Source organism: Falco punctatus (assembly GCF_963210335.1).
Source record: "Falco punctatus genome assembly, chromosome: 6".
NCBI classification, from domain to species: Eukaryota; Metazoa; Chordata; class Aves; order Falconiformes; family Falconidae; genus Falco; species Falco punctatus.
The window spans coordinates 81714583-81737099 of NC_137585.1; the positions used below are offsets into that span (position 1 = coordinate 81714583).

The 22517-nt window shown below is 38.3% G+C and overlaps 1 protein-coding gene and 1 long non-coding RNA gene across 2 annotated transcripts in view; one reads left to right on the forward strand and one right to left on the reverse strand.

Moving 5' to 3' along the window:
- KCND2 (potassium voltage-gated channel subfamily D member 2) overlaps positions 1 to 22517 on the forward strand; it is a 290804-nt gene that overhangs the window by 184300 nt on the left and 83987 nt on the right. The gene's annotated exons all lie outside the window — the stretch shown is intronic.
- LOC308066545 overlaps positions 1014 to 22517 on the reverse strand; it is a 42574-nt gene continuing 21070 nt past the window's right edge. Inside the window, exon 2 of the long non-coding RNA XR_013929186.1 lies at positions 1014 to 21845. This is a non-coding gene — a long non-coding RNA (uncharacterized lncRNA). The remainder of the gene's footprint in view (positions 21846 to 22517) is intronic.

Consider the following 22517-nt stretch of genomic DNA (forward strand, 5'->3'; position numbering starts at 1 on the left):
TGCCATTAAAGTTAATAGGGGTTACATAGCTAAAGCCAATTTAATCAAGTTAAGGACATATTCCAGAGTTAGAAACCTGTCATATGACAGAACATGCATTTTTGTTTAACAAATGTGATTATGGGTTGCAGTAGAAATTCACTGTGTCTTAATGTGAGCAAAAAGAAAAAGGCAGAGGAATATGCAACATGTGCTGGGAGGACTGTTATTGCAAGGAATTGATTTCCACCACTGTCCTAGTTTTAGCTGGGATAGAGTTAATTTTCTTCCTAGCAGCCTAGCATAGTGCTGTGTTTTGGATTTAGAAAGAGAATGACGTTGATAACACACCGATGTTTTGGTTGTTGCTGAGCAGCGCTTACACTAAGCCAAGGACTTTACAGCTTCTCATCCCACTCCACCAGCAAGGAGGCTGGGGGCACAAGAAGCCGGGAGAAGACACAGCCAGGACAGGTGACCCAAACTGGCCAAAGGGATATGCCATACCGTATGATGTCATGCTCAGTATATAAACTGGGGGGAAAGCAGCCAGGGGCTGCTGCTTGGGAACTGGCTGGAGATAGGTCAGTGGTTGGTGAGCAACGGCATTGTGCATCACTTGTTTTGTACATTCTGAGCTGTTGTTGTTGTTTTCCCTTCCATTTCTGTGCTATTAAACTGTTTATCTCAGCCCATGAATTTTACCTTTTTTTCCCCAAATTCTCTCCCCCATCCACTGGGGACAGGGGAGTGAGCGAGCAGCTGTGCGGTGTTTAGCTACCTGCCTGGTTAAACCATGACAACCTCTAACAGCACTTTCTCTCCACCACATCCATAAAAATACACTTGATGGGAAACAGGGCCCTGAAGCTGATGAGTGAGACAAAGCTTAACACCACTAAGTCTTCTGGGTCTGATGTGCCCAAGAAAAAAATGTGCAACATCTTCCACCTCTTTGAAGTAGGGAGAGAAATAATAATTCTTGCAACAGAAAGAGTTGAATCTTTCAGCCTCTGTTCGGTTTTGGTTTGTGGTTTGTTTTTGGTTTTTTTTTTTTAATATACAAGAGCACCTTGCTGGGGGTGGCTAATATGCAGGAAGACCTGAATCAGCTTTTGAAAGCAATATGAGATCCTGTCTTCTTCTCCCTTCCCAAGCTGCCTCAGGTTGAAGGGAGACCAGGTTTCCATTTCACCCCAACAGGTCAGTGTGAACACAAACTGCAATAGCTGTGACCAAGAGGGAACTGGCCTAGACCAGGCAGGTCTAGGTGCATTGAAAGGGATGATTGGTGTTTGGATGTGGCACAGTGTCATGCAGCTGCTCTGAGGGCAGGACTGCAAGACAAAGAGAGGAGAAGCTGTAGTGCTGCTCAGGGAATGGATGTGCCAAAATGGGAAGCAGGTCCCAAAAGCATGAGTTCATGCAGGTGCTTTGAGGCTTGGCAGGCCTGTAGAGCAGCAGCAACATGAATGAGCTGGTAAAATGAGTGAACACAGTATTAAAATGTGGGAAGAGAAGGAAGTTCCCCACACCAAAAAAAGATAGCTTTCACAACAAAAAAATGGTAGCTTGGTGCAACAACATTGAATTTATGGCACTGTGATTGCTGAAATTTTGTTGTTGGAGCGGGGAACATTTGATTACAGAGTGCTTTCTACTCAAGCAGAGCTTCAGATATGACAGAGGGTTCTGGTCATGGTTCTGCAAAATGCAAATGATACGGAAGACAGTCATAAGGAGCGACACTTAGTACAGCAAAAGTACAAACCTTCTGAAGGAAAAAAAAAAAGCAAGCAGGAAAATGAATTGGTGGCCACATGGACTAGCACAGACTGTAGTTGTGGCTCACTGACCACTGGCAGGATCCTCCTGGAAGCTCATGTCTTTTTCAGTCGTGAGAGCAGTTCTGAATTAGTAAGGCAAGAAGGATGTATCCAAGTTAAACCATCTTCTTCTTTTGCCTTTATTTGAACAGGGAGGCATGTGAACATGTGAATAACCACAGAAAGCCTGAAGGGAAAATAATAAAGTGGTAAAAGTTAGGGAGAAAAAGGCCAGAGGCAGAGCTGGAACCTTTTCTGTAGAGCACAGGTTCCCCTGAGAGCCTACAGCAGAAGGTTTGCCAAGGAACCCACCTAGCCTTCAGGAACTGATGAAGTCAGGCAAAGGGTTAAGTGGCCAGAGGTTTTCATGTAAGCAGAAAAGTTGGTGATTGCTTATTGTAATTGTAAAACTGCATATTCAATACCAGTCACTGAAGGAAGGAATGATTCATGAGTATGATAGTGGCTGCTCTGGGAAAACGAACTGTCACCAGTCTGGGAATCCAGCAGCAGAAGTGGAGGTAGCCAGCTCCCAGTGAAAGTTCAGATAGCTGTTCAATAGGGATCCTCACAAACCAGAAGGCAAGAGGAACAGGTGATGTCTTTTCTTAAGGGCAATGAGAAAGAGGATTAGAATTCCTAGTATCCGCTAAAATGAGGAAAAAATATGTGCTTCTTCACAATTATCACCTTGCACAGAAGCATGAGATGACTTCCTAGCAGTGGTGCTGGTTCCGCATGGTGCAGGAAGGGACAGGCAGAGGAGTGGTGGACGTGCAGTTGTTCATCACTCAGCAAAGGCCAGCTGGCAGCACAGAAAGAGATCTGTTGGCAGGTATCTCTCAGGTGGCGGAGCTGACACTGCACAAGTTATTAATAGATCTGTGTTGCAAACTACCTAAACTACTTCGGGAGAAAGATGGTACCAAAATATGGTCTTGTTTTTCCCTGCATTACATTTTGGAACCAAGTTACGTTTGTAACAAGTATTTCCTATCAAAGGGGAAAAAATATATTATTAGTTGTACCAAACAACCAGTCCTGGAGCCTTCTGGCCAAACTTTAAGGAATTTATTTTAAGTTCCAGCTTATAATAGCAATCTACAAATATGTCTGTGTATGAATGGGGTTTCTAAAATGTTAAGGCTGCAAATTCTAAAATATTTCAAAGCAGAAGGAACATAAGATGCCTGATAGCATATTTCTGAGCCAGTAACCTAACTAATCCAATGTTACCAACCCAATAAACTAATCATAACATTAAACAATTAACACTGTAATGCCAGTACCCCTTTTACTTAAAGAAAAAGGAAAATGGAATGTAATGTTTCATTAACCTACCTTGGATATAAAAAACTATGAAATTAACTGAAAAACGAGTGCATTGTCTTGTAAAGTCAGAAAGAACCTCTTATAGCATCAATTGTCCTTTAATTCATAAATCCCTTTACTATATCCTACAGCTGGTTGAAAGTATTTGCATGAATTTTAAGTAATACTAAGCATTAACCTTCTAGGTTCACTGTAGAAGATTATAGATTATAAACAGACTGTAGAAGATTAAAATGCAAGGTTATTTGATAGTTCTAATCTTGGGGAAAAAAAAAAAAAAAAGAAAGAAAGAAAAGCAAAGGCTTAACAGCTTTTCAGACTAATTAAAATAATTATATATTTATATAATTTCTGACAGTGTGACAGAACTTTCCTGAGTGTTTCCCTTTGTTTTCATTGCTTTCTACCACCACCATCCCCCAAAAGTCTTACCATCATTTTTTTTTCCCACAAGTTATATCCAGACTTGTAAGAAAACCCTCTTTATATGTAGCAGTAATAAATGGTTGCAACCTCAAACACTGAAAAATGGTTGAGTATACTTGAAATGTTAACCTGGTGACAGTCACCAAACAAGTTGCTGAATGAGGACTCTCCATCCAAAAGTTGTATTTTAAAGATAAATAGCATTTTAATTCAATCAGACATCTTTCACCGTTCAAACTGCTGACAGAAGCCAAAAGTGGCAGATGCAGCTATCAGATGTACAACCCTTATACTGATGAATAAACAAGCTGTGTTCTAACTCTACAGCTTTCACCTGTGTGTTTATATAAAACGTCACTGCAGGTATGATAAACCAGGAAAAATCTTTCTTCCCTGCTGTCTGTGTCCTCATCCACACTTCACACCAGTCTACATTTCACCAGCTAATGGTATCATTTCTCATGACTGTAACTTATCCTGGCAGCACACACAGCACATACCTATATGACCACAATAACAAGAATAACAAGAATCCAGGTTTCTTTTTTCTGGCAGTCCAACACTGAGCACCTTCTCGTTTTGCGCATCCACTCAGCACCTCCTGCCAGAAACGCGCCGTTAGTTGGTACACTACAGATACTGATACCTAACATGTCTTTTAGAGGAAAGTTTAGGTCTCATGTAGTCTACGTAGACCTTGTAAGGAAGAGTGAACCGTACCTGTATTAGGTGAAATGGAAATGTTTTGCAGCACTATTCTGGCAGAACTCCAGGCAGGGACTATATAAACCAGCCTCCCAACAGACCTGGAAAGCTGAGTGGTTTTCTGCCTGCTCACCTGCTTTGGCCCACAGCCCAAAGCCATCTGCCAGATGACCTGTTCACAAGTTCCCCACAAACTGGGGACCACACTGCTGCATGTGATTGCCCCAGAACGACTTCTCAGAAGCCGGCCAGGAAGATTAGTCCATTGCTGGGGCTCCATTGCCTTTCTAGAAAACACTGCCAAGTTTAGGTCTGTGTGGTAGTTAAATTAGTTGTCCATAACCACAGATTTTACACCTTGCCATTACAGCTGTAACACTGTCACAATTGGTTTTTTGTTGCATCAAAGTAATTTCCACTGCAGAACTTCCACAGATTGTGGAGGTAGATAATAAGCATGAAAAATAGGAAGGCACTGAAGGGAGTATTCCTCACCTCAGTATGGAGAAAGGCAAACATGCAGATATGTTCATTGTTTTTAATTGCCAAGAAGTAAATCTTCAGAAGTATCACTTGTATCTTAGAACATAATCACTTACTCTCCTCTCCCTGTTTTAATGTCAGCATAAAGAAAATTGTGCAATAACACAGCAGGTGTTAAACATAATAATGTTCTGTACTAGAAAAACCTTTGGCTGGTAGCTAAATTAAGAGGAAATTGATGGAAAAGGTCTAACTGCTCTCCAGAATATCCAGATCTGGAAGATGGTAAAGACTGCAAGTTCTTTCCTCCCTTTTAGTTTAGGCAAATGAGTGGCTGGGATCTGACCCAATTATCCTATTTATTTCTGGAGATAACTTGGAGCATATCTGGATATGAACAGATGCCAAAACACCCTAACTGAGACATTAATTTTTAATGCTCAGATTCTTCTTTGTTGAGTAATTTGGTTTATACAATACAGAGATGAGTAATTATTAGACCTCAGTGAGAAGCTCTCTACTTTGCTTTGAAATTCCCTTTCTGCCCCTTGTTGCATTTAGGCCAGTACTGATCTTTCTAAGCCTGAACACTTGGCCTTTTGGATTGTTTTATGGAATTCATTAACACCCTAACCACAGTGATTTTCAATTTACTGGTGTGAATAGAAGCCCTTCCACTGAGCTAAGTTCTGCAAAACATCTCAATCTGTCTGACTTGCATCTAGGCATCCCACACTTTCTGCATCTGTGTGATGGAGAAATAAGACTGATAGTACCTTAATCAGAAAACAGAAACTCTGCATGTTTATAGTACTCCATTTTCCTCTGCTTTGCCTCAAAGAACATCCAGGGTCCAAGCATTTCCAAAATACACAAGGAACTATCCTACTTCCTTACTGCTATGTTCCCCAAAATTTACATTACTACAAAATGATCCAAATAAATTCACATTTATTACTGACATTTGTATTGTGAAAAGGTTCAAGTACATGCAGAATATTTTCTTGACAAGATGTATCATCCTAAAGTTCCTTTAAGAAAACCTACTGGCTCCATATTCCTGCCTCTAGTTGTCATTAGATTTACTCTACCATTTTAATTTCTAGATGCTAGACACATACTCAAAGCTTCAGCAATTTACTAGTGACTTCTCATTAGTAACATATGTTTACCATTTTATATGCTAACCTTTAATATACAAAATGCACATCGGTTTGACTGCAAGATATGATTTTAGCACAACCAAAGCACTTTCGGACAACAGCAAAATATGCAACCAACCACACATGAATACCGTGAGAAGCCTGGTGATTGATTCTGCCTTCCTGAACAGTACAGCACAACTAAACACTGAATGACTCTGTGTCTCCTTCAAAGACCTTTCTTCACATTTTTAGACTGTACAGCCCTTTAGCTAGGGTCCTCCTGGCTGGTGTTGGGGGCAAGTCCACCTGTTCCAGGAGAGCTGAGGACATGAGAACACAGCCTGCCTAGGGACTCTTAGGGGGCTTCCAAATGGACTGCAGACTTTATTAGCTTTAAATTTCAGTCTTGTAAATGTCCTTTTAAATGGAAATCAGCAGTCTGCAGAGATAAATTATTTTTTAAATATATGTAGACAGAGTTACAATTATATAGAAAAATTGATTAGATGGACACAATTACCATCCAATGAAACACTGGTGTGAAATTATCACCTTTTATTCCATAGTTTGTGCTATGGCTTGAAATTTTCTTCTGTTTTTTTCTTTTTTTTCTTTTTCACAGGATTGTATAGATGTCTTCTTTGAATATTAGTACATAGAATCTTGATCTACTAACAAAATAAACAACTTGCTGTTCCAGGAATTGGTTTCTTGTTCTCCATATCCATAACTTTATGGCTTATGTCTATGAAAAAAATATCATGATAAGCCTTTATTATTATGTGTTTTTATGTCTGGTTAATAAGTGCCTTCGTTTAGCACCCATTGAAATGAGCAGGGAGTGCAACAGCCTCTCAAAGAAAGAGTGGAATCCCATTGTGAGTCAGTCTCTGTATTACAGAACGAGGCTTATGTATATAATTTAGTGAAGAATTTGTGGAAGCAGAAAACTACCTGTTCTACCCTCAGGGCAGTGAGGCTGTGGTGCCTCATTCAGTATTGTTCATAATTCAAGGCACAGAACGAGAAAAAAGTAAACAACATTGAATAGGCTGCAGAAGGAATAAACACATCAGAAACTATTTCAGCTGCACTGTATTGAGGTGGCTTAGCAGGGCTCTTACCCATCCTTTCTTCTCAGAGGAGAAACCACTGCACAAAAAATAACTCTGGAGACCCAAACTGTTGTTTATCTTCTGTTAGCAAGTAAAAACGAAGCCAGCAGGCCAAAACAGGGAGTTTTACAGTGGAAAAGGAAAGTATTAATGCATACCAAAATTGTGCTGACATATGTATATTTATACATGTTTTTTTATTCATTTGTTCTATCTTTATTCCATACATGTGTATACATATGCGAGGAGAATGGGCTGATTTCTGTTGGGATGGATATGTGGGTTCTCACAAGGCTCACAGAGATATATACAGAATACTTTCTAAAGAACAACAGATCTGCCCAAGTGCTGCTTTTGCCTCAGCCGGTGTCATTACAGTTGGCTCGGATAACCATGACTGAAACAGAGAGCTGTGAACCAAAGGCAGTGAATGGATGCCCTTTAACATGACCCTAGAGTGTTCATCCCCAGTATGGGACAAGAAGCAACACTGCAGATAAGGATTTCAAAATGCTAGCTACAGATGGATCACTATGTGGGTGACATTCAACATCTTCTCTTAGGATTGTTTAAGATTTTCCTTAATTTGAGCTTCAGAGAGAAAGCAGGAAGCAAGGCAATATTAACTACTCCAGAAAAAATCAAGTATGTAAGGAGAAAGATACATCTTTTACCCCTGCATTTTCAGAGTACCTTCTTCTGTACAGATAGGAATAAGCAAGTTTTATGCGGAGGTTTGCAGAAACATGTTGACACAGATTGAGATGCAGAGAGGGAGTTTTCCAACCATCAGAGCACTCCAGAAATCCTAATAGAGTGCTCAAGGCAATAACAACCAGGCATTGCTATCTCAGAGTTTTTGTTTCATGCTGGTTCTTTTCTTATTTTTGATGTGATTTTATTGACTATGTTTAGGTCTGTGCCTAAAGTTTGTCAATGGCTCATTCTCATTAGAATGTCTTATGTCAGCCCAGTATAATGTCACACATGATGGCAATGCTGATTAATAAGCCACACAGTATGAATACCTTGCTTACTGTGGAAGGATGGTAAACAATCTTGCATCAAATTTATCTAGCTATACAAAGCTCAGGCAGTAACGTGCCTGGTGTCCTTTTATAAGGCACTATCATTTTCTTTTTTATAGTTTTGGAATAAGAAGTAGGCCTGATAAATAAACAGACAGAACAGAGTATCAAAACAGATACGCAAAATCAGAAGCCAGTCAGAAAACTTTAAAAGAACGAAACTAATTTATCCAACAGCAAAAACTCTACAATCTTTCCAGACTTTATATAAATTTTTATTTTTAACCTATGGAGAGCAGATGGAATAACAAAAAAAGGGTATCTATGACTAATGAAGTGTATGAAAATGACCAAGACAACTAGAAATGGAAAAAATGTGGTGTTTTCTAATGTATAGCTCTGCTATTTATGCCTTTTTCTGTACAGTACATTTTCTCATGAGTTTTTAAAAAATTCTATTTGGATGCAAATAGATTTTAAGATCCACCTTGGGAACCAATGCATCAGCCAGTTAGAATCATCAGATGAATGTGTTACATCTGACAGCCTGTAAATTTGTTACACATTTATAAATGCATACTTTAGATACAATCCATACAATGCATATATACATACTTGAAATCTCCTGTCAGAATAATAAGAAACCATACCACAGGAACAGAAGTTGTGTACATGTTTGATTTTTGTTTATCAGAATGCAATAATTCTACATTTTAATTCTCATAAAAATGAGATTTTCTATAAACTGTGTAGAAAAGGTGAGATATTGCCCTCCAAGTAACCGATAATGTTTAATCCTTAATAGTTAAGTCACTTTATGGTAGGCAGTCATATAAGCTGCAATGTAATAGCTGAGTCTAATTACATGATGAATACTATTTCAATGTCAAAACTGTGTATATTTCTAAGACCTCTTTTTATGCTAGAGATATTATGGAAAAAGAAAACTCTGAATATTTAATAAGAGCTTGGTTTGGCCATATGTATTAGAACATAAATTCACTTCTATTTAATACATTTTTTCAGGTATTTCTTGCAATGGTATGCATGAGATTATTAACAGAGAGTGCTGTAGCACTGGTAAATCTACCTGGTTTTGTTCAAATATTTAACTGAAAGGATGAAGTTTGTTTTCTGTTCTCTCTCAGTAGGGAATCCAGGTGTCTGCCTTCATTGTTTGAGTGGATCTGCCCTATTATATCCTTACAGAAGGATGCTGCTGTTGATGTTTAATCCAAGGGCTGATGAAGCTCAAGATCACTCAGGTGTGATGTTTACTGTGGTTGTTTGATAGTCAGATGGTTTCAGAGAACTGCCCTGGGTGCCTATTAAGAAACAGTGGATGCAGTGATTACAGGTCCCAGTATTTTAATGTCAGATCCATCTATCTATCATAAAAAATTAGCCTACATTTTAAAGTAGGAAGTTTGGGCTTTGGGTTTGTTTCATATTTTTCTCATTATTCATCTGATTATTCAGATGGTTGGAAACGTAACTTTCAGGCTAGATTTGCTCATAAACAGTTTATATTCACTTCCCCCCCCCCCCCCCCCCCCCCTTTATCCTTTTGTTTAAATAATTACATACCCTTTCCGGCGTTTATCCTATTATATATTTTAAGTGGCATTGTCTTTTCCTTCAGCTGTTTTTCCCTGCAGTAAACAAGAAGGTACTGTCTCCTGATCTGTAGGAGGCTCTGGTACTCAACTGACCACCCCAAGATCCGAGCTCTGGTGTTGTCTCTGAATTAATCCTTTTTGACACAGGTGACCAGAACTGCACATATGGCCATGCCAAAATCACCTGTGTGGCACATCCCACATTCTACTGTTTTTATGTAAATCAGCTATTAACTTCAACACACATACACACACATGACAACATTACACAAATGCTCTTGATAACAGTCCATCTCGTAGATCTTTTTTTCTCTTTGGTCACCTCCAGCTGGTAAAGTGCAAGATCTTGGCAGAGACTTCTGGGTCTTGCCCTTAAATGTATGTCTTTGCATGTCACAGTAATAATTTTGATCTGTCACAATATAGGTCTAGACAAAGTATCCCTCTGATATCCTAGTTCTTACCTTGTCAGTACTTCCCAACTTCCTATATTTCTCAACTTTCTATCACATTCAGCTACAGCACAGAAGTAAAAAAGAAACAACAAAGCCCCACAATCAGGAATTTGGCATATAAATCTTTCTTTTGAAAATTACTTAGTTCACTTCTGCAAAGGTACTGAAGATACCCAAAGAGGAGTATATAATGGGGGTTTCAAAATTGCTGTGGGGCTCAGTGCCCATCATTTTAACACATATAAGGACTTGCTTTGCAAACTGTACCATTATCTTGCAATGCATTGGATATGCTTTTTCCAAATACTACAAGCCATCAGTAGGAACCTTGTTCAAGTTTGCCTACATTTCTGATGGGGCAGAAACACAAACTTCGCATCCTGCCAAGCAGTTCTACATCATACCTGCACTTCTCAGCTCAAATTGCTGTCTCCTGGGTATCCTGAGAAGCGCAATGGAAAGCTTGCCTGGGACAGACAATGCCACTAGACATGAAGGCATTTAAAAGTTAGACACTGCAGTTCTCTTCACTGAAACATAGAAGTCCATCTGTTCATTTAGACCTTGATTTAGCACCTTAAAGATGCTTCTCTCTCTTTTGAAGTTCATAAATACACTGGATGTGTGAATTGTTATTTAAAAAAGAAAAGTGAAAATATGTGTGCACACTTCTCAGCACATTTGTTTATCATACTTGGTTGAGGTCTGTTTCTATGGGTCTGGTCTGGGAAGTCTCCTGACTCAGCATTGCTGTTTCCAGACTGAGACACAGTCAGGTAGCACCTAACAGATGCCTGTTAGATAAAGCCAGTAAGAAGCAGCTTAAATGGTGATTCCAGCTAACAAGTTTAACGGAGTTCTTTCTGAGAACCGTAAAAACCTGTTTCTTTCTGTCTACTAGTTGTTAGATATCAACATTTTCCATCCAACCCATTGTCAGGGCTGCTAACAGGAAGAAGTCCATGCTCAGCTTTGGAAAGCTGAATCCCTCTCAGCATTTTGCTACAGGGTGTTAAACCACAGACAAGAGTTTAAGATTCAATTTTTAAATCACACTCAAGCTCAGAAACAAGTGTAGGCCTAGCTTGCAAGGTCAACACACCTGCATTACACAGGAGACCATGATGGCAGGCTGAAAGTTCACTGAATCTAACAGGAGGGGCAGGGATGTCACTCTGTCATGCTCATCAGTTGTTTCTCTCCATCATGTTTAAGTTGTACAGCTAGCTGTGATTAAACTATTATGGTTGCATTACTAAGTGTGTGTGATTCAGAAGTGTTATGAGATTTGGAAATCACAGTGAATGTAAGAGGAAAAAGCAACTTAAGGCTGAAACACTAAAGCTTAAAATGTACATCAAGGGTGTTAAATATTTGAGAGAGTGGGATTACTTAATCGTTTCTCACACAACATCACAGTATCAAATCACAGGCAATGAGGGACAAATAAACAAGAAGAAAGTGTTTCAATTTAGACAAGTTGGCAAAAGGAAAGGTGATGATGAAAAAACATATCCTGGCTCAGGGTAATCTGCTCATTATCCAATCCCTTAAACTGAGCAGAGAGAAAGATCCTTATTGTAGCTCATGATCTTAAGACATTTCATCTCTAGGGTTTTTTAGTGATTTTGTTCTCTTGTTACAAGTCTGTGTTTGCAAAGAATACATATTCATTCTTATTATAGCCATACAGTTAAGTTTCTCATTTCCTGGTATACAGCAGTCATTAAAACAACATTACTGGGACATTGTCAAAGTGCCCTTTGGGTGAATGGATTTCTCTGGTGTATGCCCCGGTAGCAGGGTACACCACTGAGCTGCACAGCTTGCCTTTAGGTATACAGGATTTTACAAACCGAGCAGCATTGTCCGGGAAGTTTTGGTGTCATATAGAAAGAAGGAGCTGAGAAAAATGCTGTCACTGCAAGTGTCCCATTGAAAGTTCATTGAAGTTAAGCTTCCAAGTCACTTAAAGTTCAAGCAAAAAATTTCACTAGAACCTATTCACGTAAGTCTTGTAGGCTGATTTGAAAATGTTTCTCCTATATGTACATTTTAAGGAATTAATTTATGACATTTGGCAATCTAATGTTTCTGTTCCTTTCTGTAAATTTCTTATTCAGCAGGAGGGCTCTAATTGAGTCATAACTTGGACATGCAGTAATTAAAATTTCTTCAGTCATTTCTTTAAAGTATTCATTATGGTCAGGAATTTGCTTGTGCAAAATCTTAATCATCAGCTACGCTGTTTCTATGTATTCAGTCATACGAGTTTATTCACATTTTCTTCTTGAAGTGGCAAAAGTCATGGCCAGCGCAGTTAATACAACTGAGACACTGATCTGCTTCTATGCTGGCTTGCAAATCCTTACGGTGTACAAATCAGCCAGTAAGAAAACAGCTCTGAATTTGTTTTCTGATTAAGTTAAAATTTTTTTCTCCTCTGTTTACAGAGTGAGAAAGCATGTTTGCTTACAGCACAAGGGAACACAGAACTGCACAGTGCCATGTGGAAAGTGTGGCTTTATAGAATGTGACAGTACCTCAACACATTTGCATATCTGCGAACAATATCTGAAGAACTAATCATTCAGCAGTAATGTTACTTTTTTTAGAATATATGCTTATTGTGCTAGACTGTGAAAACCTTATTTAGAAAGTTTTATGGTCAAGATAAACATATTTTCTGAGCTATTTTGCAGAACTTGTGAGTTTTATTTCACATTACATAAAAACAGTAAATAGCAGATACCCTCCTCCTGTCCTGCAAATGCAAAGAAAATCCATCTGTTTGTAAGGAAGCAAAATAACAGGAAGTAATTACCTTCCCACATTGTTGATGTCAAGATTCTTTAAGTAATATTAATTAGTTTAGCAAAACTCAGGAAGCATACTAGAGCCTTGTTTATTTGTGAAATAGTGCAGATAGTTCTGATTTACCATGCTGTCTCAACGCCTTGTGGTAGACAGGAGATTGAATTCTCCATGCCAATGCAACCCTCGTGAGACGGGTATACATAACTCTTACCCTACAGAAATAACTGCACCTTGCCTCACCTCTTCTCCTCTTGCAATGCTCGGTGCCAGGAGATGTTAATCTAGTCAAAGGTTTGAAGGGGAGATTAAGAAAATGGAGATACCCTGCACTGCCATTGTTTCTGTCCATAAACATAGTAGATGACCCTTTCTCTCCCCTGTGTGTTAGAATTGCTGCAAGTTAATAAATTTGACTTTGGCAAGGAACAAAAACCTCCTTACTCTACTACCAGTCTCCTTAGCCAGTTCCTTCATCCCAGAAATCTATCTTTGGGGCAGGATGCAATTCTGTTCCACTTGAGTTTAGCATGCACTTCATCATATGTTCGTACTCTATGCAAAAATGATGCTGCACTTTGTAAAGCTCTTAAATGGCAATGTGCCTTAGCAGCTGGGGGTTGCACAGCACACAAGGAAGGTGGTAAGCCAGTTCGGAGGTGAGTGATATTTCCTGACAGGGAGATAATACATTCATAATAGGATTCAATTTTAAGTGTTCACTTGGCTCAGGACCACAAGTCAAGGAATGCTGTTGTGGTGTACTTCTTAAAATAATCATGCACATCCTAGTTGCTTACAGATGCATGCACTTTAATTTAACTGAAACATACAGTCCTGAATAAACTGTGTTATGTATCTGAAAGCTGTTTTCTTAAAGATCCAAGAGACTTTTCTTTTTAACCACTCATTTGATAGATTTTAATATACTAAGAAGACTCCTTTCCTGCCAATCTAATGTCAGCTGAATCCATCAAGTAATGATCTGTTTATACCACATTCAGGCATGGCTCATTTGAACATATTTTTTAAATATTACATTGAGATGTTAATATGTGAATAACTTGAAAATGTGTCTCCCCTTAAAAAAATAGTTGCTGATAGTAAATATGCCCAGTTTCACAAAACTAATAATAAATCAGAAATCACTGGAAGTCACATTTACAGATTTATACATTATTACTGCATTTATATGCATTGTACAATGAAATACTTTAGAAGTACAAAGAATGGTAGTGACAGTAAGGGTATTGTAATGACAATAAGGTTATTGTCATGATGATAAGGGTATTGTTAAATACTGGGAACTGTATGCTTAGAAACACTTTTAAATTGTGGAAGAGTAATCTCTCTTGCAAACAAAGTGAAGTCCAGGTTTTAAAGACTCACAATCTAAAGTAAAAGGGATAAAGTAATTAAGAATAAGGGCTACATTATGTTTCATTTCTGCACAAGATGAATGCAAGGACAGGAGTGTGGTAGCTTCACATTTTCTCTTTGTAGTACTTTGTTAACTAGCACATGTTTTGCAAAGATATGAAAAACAAGAGAATGGGGCGAGAACAGAGAGAATAAAGGGCCTGATGGAGAGGGAGGTCTGGGCTTATCCTGTTTGGCTTGACTGAGCCTCCTAAACATAGGAGGTTAATAGCAGCAGGATGCCTTTATGATCAATGGATGGAGGCAGACATCTCTAGAAGGCAACTCAACACAGTTCAGTAAGTGATTCAGGACTTGCTTTCTCTCTCCATGTCAATCCTGAACTTAAATGCTATGAATGCAGTCCAGAATTCAGACTTCACCCAATGCCCTTGTATAGTCATGATGTTGAAAGTATATTGTGTGCCTGCTTAGAAATGAGCTTGTAGCTGGCTTGCAGAAGTGATCCAGTGAATATTAACAGAAAGTAGATGCCATAAGGCTTGTTGTAACTGGTAGTTTATACGCAGTAGCCTTCAACACTGAAGCAGGGAGCACTTCAAGAAGTTCATTTTACTAAAAATTGATGGTAAGAAGGAAAAGATAAGTTCTCTTATCATTTCATACTTCTCAATGAGTTACTTCTCTGCAGGGTCTGCTTAAATAAATGGTTTCATTAACAGCAATCACACTGTTGACAGAAATAATCTTTTCTTATTCTTTTTGGCAACAATTTATTAAGTTCAATATTAAGTTCAATATCTATGTCCTCAGTCCAAAAATGAGATGAAGGCAGCTTCCCCGCCCCCCCCCCCCCCCCCCCCCCCCAGTTAATAATGTCAAATGTATATATGTACCACAGGCCACCTGTGCAGTGAGGAAAAGTCTGCACCACTTCTATGTGCATGTGTATAGGTGTATCTAAATATAAGGTTTCTTCTACTTATTGGTGTATCTGTATATAAGTTTACTTTTAAAGTTTCTCAGGTAACTTTCTGGAATATGGAACTCTCCTAATTTCTGTATATTAGGAGCTAATGCACATTACAACCATTCATCAAATTAACATCACAGTGATTACTTCCCAGACATACACACTTTTGCTTAAAGCAGGAAAAAGAATGATAGTCATCATTAACAACCCCCAAAACAGGTATGCAAAAAGCACCTTTGAAATAAAAAGAATGTGTTCCGTGAGAGCAAATCTAAAAGTATCTTTAAGTTCTTTTCACTGATGGCCCTGTCAAAGATCTCAGCTTGAGCCATCCTACCTACTTGCTGATAACATTGAACCTGGTTGCCTGTGTAGCTCACTTCTTTTATTTGTTATTAGCATATTTCTATAGTGGCGGCTGCAGGAAGCTCTGTTTAGGCCCAAAGGCCAGTGCTCGTGCTGTAGGGAATTGTGTGACTGCTTCATACTTGATTGGATTGCTGTGTCACAGGAAAAGGATTACTGTTAAGAGACCAGACCCATGTCAAATATATTTAAATGGAAAGAACATTTATTTTGTAATATCATTGTTGCTTTGAGTCCAATTTGAGAAAGTAAATCTCTAAGAGTACTGTAAGGCCTTGGAGGCACTGGAAAAATCACTTTTCTGTGTGCTTCAAAAGAATCCTCAAAAGAATTTAAGAAATTAATCCCAACTACCCTGAAATAATCTACAGAAAGTTGTCATTGGGTTAACTTATGATTTGTGGAAATCCACCAATATCTGCCAAGCCAATATGAAAGTCTTTGAGGGAAAACATTACAGGATTCTGCCTGTGGCAAAACATTAAACTCGTGGCACACAGGAAAGCAGAGGGTACTCATTTGTCAAGATTCAGCTTTGCACTACACCAGGTGTAACAAAGCATACAACCTGCAGGAACAAGCCTCGCGATTGTGCTACTGACCTTTGAAGCTGTTGTCTCCATTTCACAAGCTGGTCTTCCATACACAAGCTTCCCATTACTACCCAACAGATGTTCCTCATGACTTTGTGTACCCCTACTCCAAAAATGTTAATGCCTCACAGAACATTAAGCTGTAACAAATCTCAGATCACTCAATCTATCTGCCTATGCCATAAAAGCAAAATTAAGATTAACTAAGTTAAAATTATTTCTTGAAGGTTTTGCCTGGCTTGTTCTTTGATTTTCCACACATTTCCTCTTCTGTAGTATCTTGCCCAAAGCAAGATTAATTTTTTAATTCAGATTTCCTTTAATGTTAGACCTTGCTCACAAAATGACCTGAAATTCAAGTACAAAAGTAGCAGTGGGACAGACTTGGATATGCTACATGTATTTAAGAATAATAATTATATATCCTAAGAGTGAAAAGTTCCTCTGAATGATAAGGGTGAAGTTGCTCTGTAGTTATACTGCTTTACAGATTGACAGGTAGGAAAACTTTCTTACAAGTAAATTACGCCCAGATTTATTGGTCTGACTAAACTGTCCAGCTTGAACTGGGAAAGAAAATGTAAGATGACTTAACATCATGCTTATACTGCACAGATCTTAAGGTCAGATGAAGGCTAGGCAATATCTAATATAATAGGTACAATAAAGTACATCCATAAGAATAGTTATTATATCTGTCAGCTTTCAGTGCCAATTCCTCTAATTCCTTGAGACACCAAGCAATAGATCTCCTTTCCTCAGATCTTATCTGTTGTGCTAGGAATGGAAATTTATAAAGGCATAATAGAGCACATCTGTGCCCTGAAATCATGCCCCTGAGCAAGGTAAAATCTCACGAGATGAAGCCACCGTATTCAGTGAATCACCACAGCCAAAAAACTGGGAAAGGACTTCACTAGCCCTGCAAAATCTGCTCCTTTTCTTCCTACTCAGCTAAAAGCACTGGGTGCAATTGCAGAAAAGAAGTATGACTGCAGAGAACTGCCTGTGAAATGATTGCTGTGAGATGACTATTCCTGTCTAAGTAACACATTCCTCCTGAGTAAAGCTTGGCCGAAAAGTTTAGGGCATGCAAAGGAACGCTGCGTCTTTCCCAGCTCCCACTGAAGAGAGTTGCCAACCTGTAGACTGACCATTGGTGAGAATTTTTCTTTCTCTTTCCAGGGTGGAAGCTCTATTTCCTCTTTTTCTTTTTCTTTTTTTTTTTTTTTTTCCCTCTTCTTTTTTTTTTTTTTTCCCTCCTTGTTTTACATATTTTATTCTGTTTTCATCACTTCACACCTACAGAAGTCCTGTTCCCATTATGTATAAAAATATGGGTCTGCCCTGAGTAATTCCATTTTTCTGGCCTTATATTTTTGTGGCTAAACCATGAGAATGTGTCCTGATCTGCCTGACCTATAAATCAGTGGTGATTTTTATGGAGTGTCTGAATCCATTTGGCTTGGGGTCCAACAGTGTTTCCACTTCCCTCTTCACCAGGACAAATATGGGTCCATAATAGTGCCATGGCAGCACAAACTGGGACACAGGAAAGGGGACCACATATGTGTGCCAACAGACACACACATACACACACAAACATGTACAGAGGATGCTTTTCCTTGATCCTGCCTCACATATACACACTCATTCTTATATGCATTTGCTCTTTCCATCTTCTCTTCTGCTTTCAGAAAACCAGTAAGTTTTCTTACTATGAAGGCCAGTTTGGGGTGGACTACAGGAAGAGTAAGTTGGCAATGGAGCAAACAGAAGAATGAGTTGTGCATGCAAGTGTGAGTGTGTGCATATTCCAGAGGGAAATAAAGCAAATACTATTAAAGTTTTTAATTTAGACAAATGTTCTGCAGGAATATGTAGTAAAATTTGCAGATATGATGACAGCAGTCCTCTAATGGAATGACTTGAGTGGGATGATTTGAGGTAATGAATGGGAAATGAGTGTTTCATGCCTCCAGCTGGAAGGGCCTGCATATTTGGAAGGCAGGTAATACTGTCATCTACAACATCTTGTACTTTAGATCCCTAAAACCTTTCTCATAGCTAACACTAAAATGAATCTGTTTCATGACAAATGGAGAGCATTGAATAAGGAATTCTTAAAACTTGCCTTGGTGACTTGACCATTTAAAAAATATTAAACATACTTGCCTTTGAGTGGAAATATACTTATGAAAAGTGCTTTGAAATTTTAAATCCCAGAATGCATGTACAGGTGCATTTTATTTCAGATTGGTAACTTCTGTCAGCTTCCTTCATTTAAATGCCTCTAGATAGCATAGTTCAATGAGAAATTTATTTAACATGAATACATACCTGAGTTTGGATCTGTTTATAAGCCTTCTTCCACAAGACCTGATTTCCTTGGCATATATTTTCAATATATCTCTTCACTGAGTACTAGTTTATAGATATTTTGCACTTTTACACAACACACTCGAGAAATAACGGATAGAACAGCTGGTGATGATTAATTTTTTATACATGAAAGTGGCATCAAGAACATATTGCGCTGAGAAAGTAATAGAAGTGTTTGGCAAGGGGGCATATACCTAAGTTATTTTGGATGGAAATAAAGAAAAAAAAATCAGTGTTTTGGAGTTGATGATGCTATGCTCTCTCCTTCAGTTATAAATTATAGAATGCAAACAGATGGAAGTTGGTTCTTTCTTTTATATCCTCCTTATCTGCAGTTAATACAATGATCTTGTTAGCTATTAAGAAAACATGGCATATTCCTCCACTCTGCATTTCATTCCTTTGAGTTAATTTAGCTCATCAACATGATACCTTGCAAGATTCAGGCACTCCTGCATGGAGTCTACAGCTTAAGAAATATAAAAAGCTCGAACAACTATCTCATGACATTTAATATCACTCCTTGAAATACTTGCGTTAAAGCTATCTCGTTTTTAAGACAGTTATAGAAGAAATCTTGTGGGAGTTTTTATTTTACAAACTAGCAGATTTCCTGAGTTATCAGTATTAAAGTTCAGTATCTGGGAAAGAAGAACATCTGTCTGAGGTTCAGGCTAAGGACTACCTGGCTGGGGAACAGCTCTGAGGAAAAGGCTGTGGGGGTCTTTGCAGAGCACAAGCTGAACATGAGCCAGCAGGGTACCCTGGCAGCTAAGAAAGGCATCATCATCCTAGACTGTATTATGAGCAGCACAGCCAGGAGACTGAGGGAAATTACTGTTCACCCCATACCCAGAAGTTGTTAGACTACATCTAGAGTATTGCATCCTTTGGTAACGACACTGGTAAACTGGTGCAAGTTCAGCAGATGGCCACCAAACTGGTCAGAGGATAGGAGTACTTGCCCTGTGAGAAGTTTCTAAGGGAAAAGTTAATTCAGCCTTCTGGAAAGCCTGAAGTTTGCCAATATATGTAGGAGGTTACCAAAATAGGCAGAACCAAACTCTGGTGGTGCACGGTGGGAGGACGAGGGACAACAGGTGTAAGTGGAATCAGAGAGGCTTAAGTTGGAATTTAATGAGAACAAAGTCGCATGAGGATAGTCAAACACTGGAACAGGTTTCCCGGGGAGGTAGTTCAGCCTCAGTCTTCAGAAGTGTCATCTCACAGCTGAGTCTGCTTTGAGCAAGCGGTTGGCCTGGAGCGCTCAAGGGTCCCTTCCAAGACGGATGGTCCATACGGCAGGGGCGGGTGGCAGCGCTGTCCATGGTGCTAATCCTGCCGACATTGTGGCTGGTTTTTGGTTTTGACACTATTACAAAAGAGTTACTAAGCACGTATTTATGATATTTCATAGCAACAAAAGTTATAAGATCCTAAATGGATCACAACTAATAAGTACATTATATGAAGTGTTTAACTCTGCTGAGGGATGAAGCTGCTCTAGAAAACGTGGTAGCAAGGCTCTTAATAGCACATAAGGAAATTAATTTAGTGATAGGGACTCCTCAGGTTACATTTCATTGCTCAGCAGTGCTAAGCAGTGCTGGAAGAGCAGTACTCAGCACTATTCACTACTGGATTCCAGTCCACCAAGCCAAAAGACCTAGGAATGAAAAAATACTTACCAAGTCATTTTGTTAAACTCAATCTGATGGTCTGTTTCCTATTTATGTCTTCATACACTAAGGAAGAGAAATTTGAAAAGTGTATCTAAGAACTCAGTACAGCCTCACATCTTTTAAACCAATCATAATGACTTTGAACTAACAAAACTTACACTGACTGTACTAAAAAGATTGATTTTTCTTTTTGAATAGATACTCTTCTGACTTCACATAAAAGGATGCTATTTACCTCTTTTAAAATATTTATTTGGCACCCATTGCTGAAACTCTTTAATGTTAATTAAGATGCCAAATAAATGTTAGAAGAATTTCCATCACCTTTGTCTTCTATTGATTCTAAAAGAGAGAATAAGGGTAACTAAACAAATGTTGCAAACTGAAATAGTGGGCACTCATCTGAAACCAATGAAAATCACAGTTTAAACTTCACTTATTTTCAGCCTTTGCTACCCTTATGCAAGAAACAGCAGAAGAAAAATTCTTTACTGATGAAACATGATGAAAAGGTGCATTTGTATATGTAAGCAATTTAAAAACATAATTAGCAATACCCTAAGTTCTCAGAATAAAAGATGTATTTGCTAATGGAATGAGCACAGAAAGAATTTTCAAGTGTCTTCTTATGTTACCCTTATATTTCTTATTAATTTTTATCACAAATGGTGTTATTGACACATCTACCTTCTTGTGCTGAAAAGTTCATTAGTATTTTCAGTGAATTGAAGGTGCAAATATAAATAATACTAACATTTTCTGCTTTTGTCTTTCAAAATTTGATATCCATCTGACAAATTTCTTTATTGGATTTCTCAACATCTGTGGCTCTGTAGCGGGATTTCTAACTCTTGAAAAAGAAATTATTAATGCTGTATTTCTTTTTCATTTAGTTACAGCAGTAAAAAAAATAAACAAACTCCATTTCTAACTGTTCTCCAAACAAAAAGAAACTTTTGTTATGGTATCAGTCCTATGCTGGCCTTAAGTAGAGGGACAAAGTAGCAAGCTGATATCTGCATTTAAATTCCATTCATGCAATTCTTTATTGTTAATGTAAGTTCAGTCAGTAGTGACTGCAAAGCAAAAGGTCAACATGTTTTAAATAAACCTTCAGCAATCAATTACAAATAGGGCATTTAAATATCTCATTTACAAAGGATAGTAATTATTCAGGATGTTTAACAACTACAGTGTCTTTCATTAAGTCTTAGTTGAAAAAAGTAAAGTATTTATACCATTTTTCATTATATTATTTAGCAATAATATGTAACTCTGTATGTGATAAATACCTTATCATAGTGCACAGTGTCAAATGATTAAACACATCACTTGGAACTGATGAAGCAGATTAAGCAACTTAGGAAACACTAGAAAAACAGCAAAGTGAAGCAGTAGGTAATAATAGCAGAATGTAAAGATCTTTTTAAATGTTCCCAGCAAAAATTACTCAGTCTGACACTCAGTTCCCATGTAGACCTTCTGACATCATCCACATTCTGTTTTCATCTTAGTAGAAGCTGCATAAAATACGTATGTATCCTAAAAGAAAAACAGAGTAATAGGAATCACAATCATAAAAGTGAGATGGCCCTCCCTCCTCAGTAAAGGCATGGTAAAATGCTTGGTCCTAGGCACTCTGAAAGACCCAGAATTAAAACTCTTGCTATTGCATCTTATCCTTCTTTCCTTTTGCTATTTCTCTTAATGCTCAGTTTTCTACAGACAAGTGTCTTCCTTGCCTGCCTTACAATCTAGCTTTCATCTACCTAAACTAGTAGAAGCACGATGAAGGCTGTAGTCTTTTGATCTACCTACTCTTTGGCATATTTAGGCCAAAGTATCCAAAAAAGCCCATTAATTTTACATGCCTCCACTATTTCTTTTAAGAAACTGGGTCTTACATTTTGATAAACTCCATCATATCTGTAATCAAAGCTATAAAGTTTCCAGAACTACAAAAATTAAACTGCCCATGATTCAGGTTGTCTCAGGAAATTACCTCCATTCTGAAAGAAGACTGCCACGTGACACACTCAACCTCTTATATGCACCTCTAAAACATTTTTCACAGCCCCAGCATTCTCTTTTTGAAGAACAGAAAATGTCCTTGGAGCTCTAATTGCAGTAGTTCTCTCAGTCTAGACTTAAGACTTTTAAGTGTGCACTTAGACAAATTATTGTAAGGAATGCTGTGGTGTTCAGAACACAGAG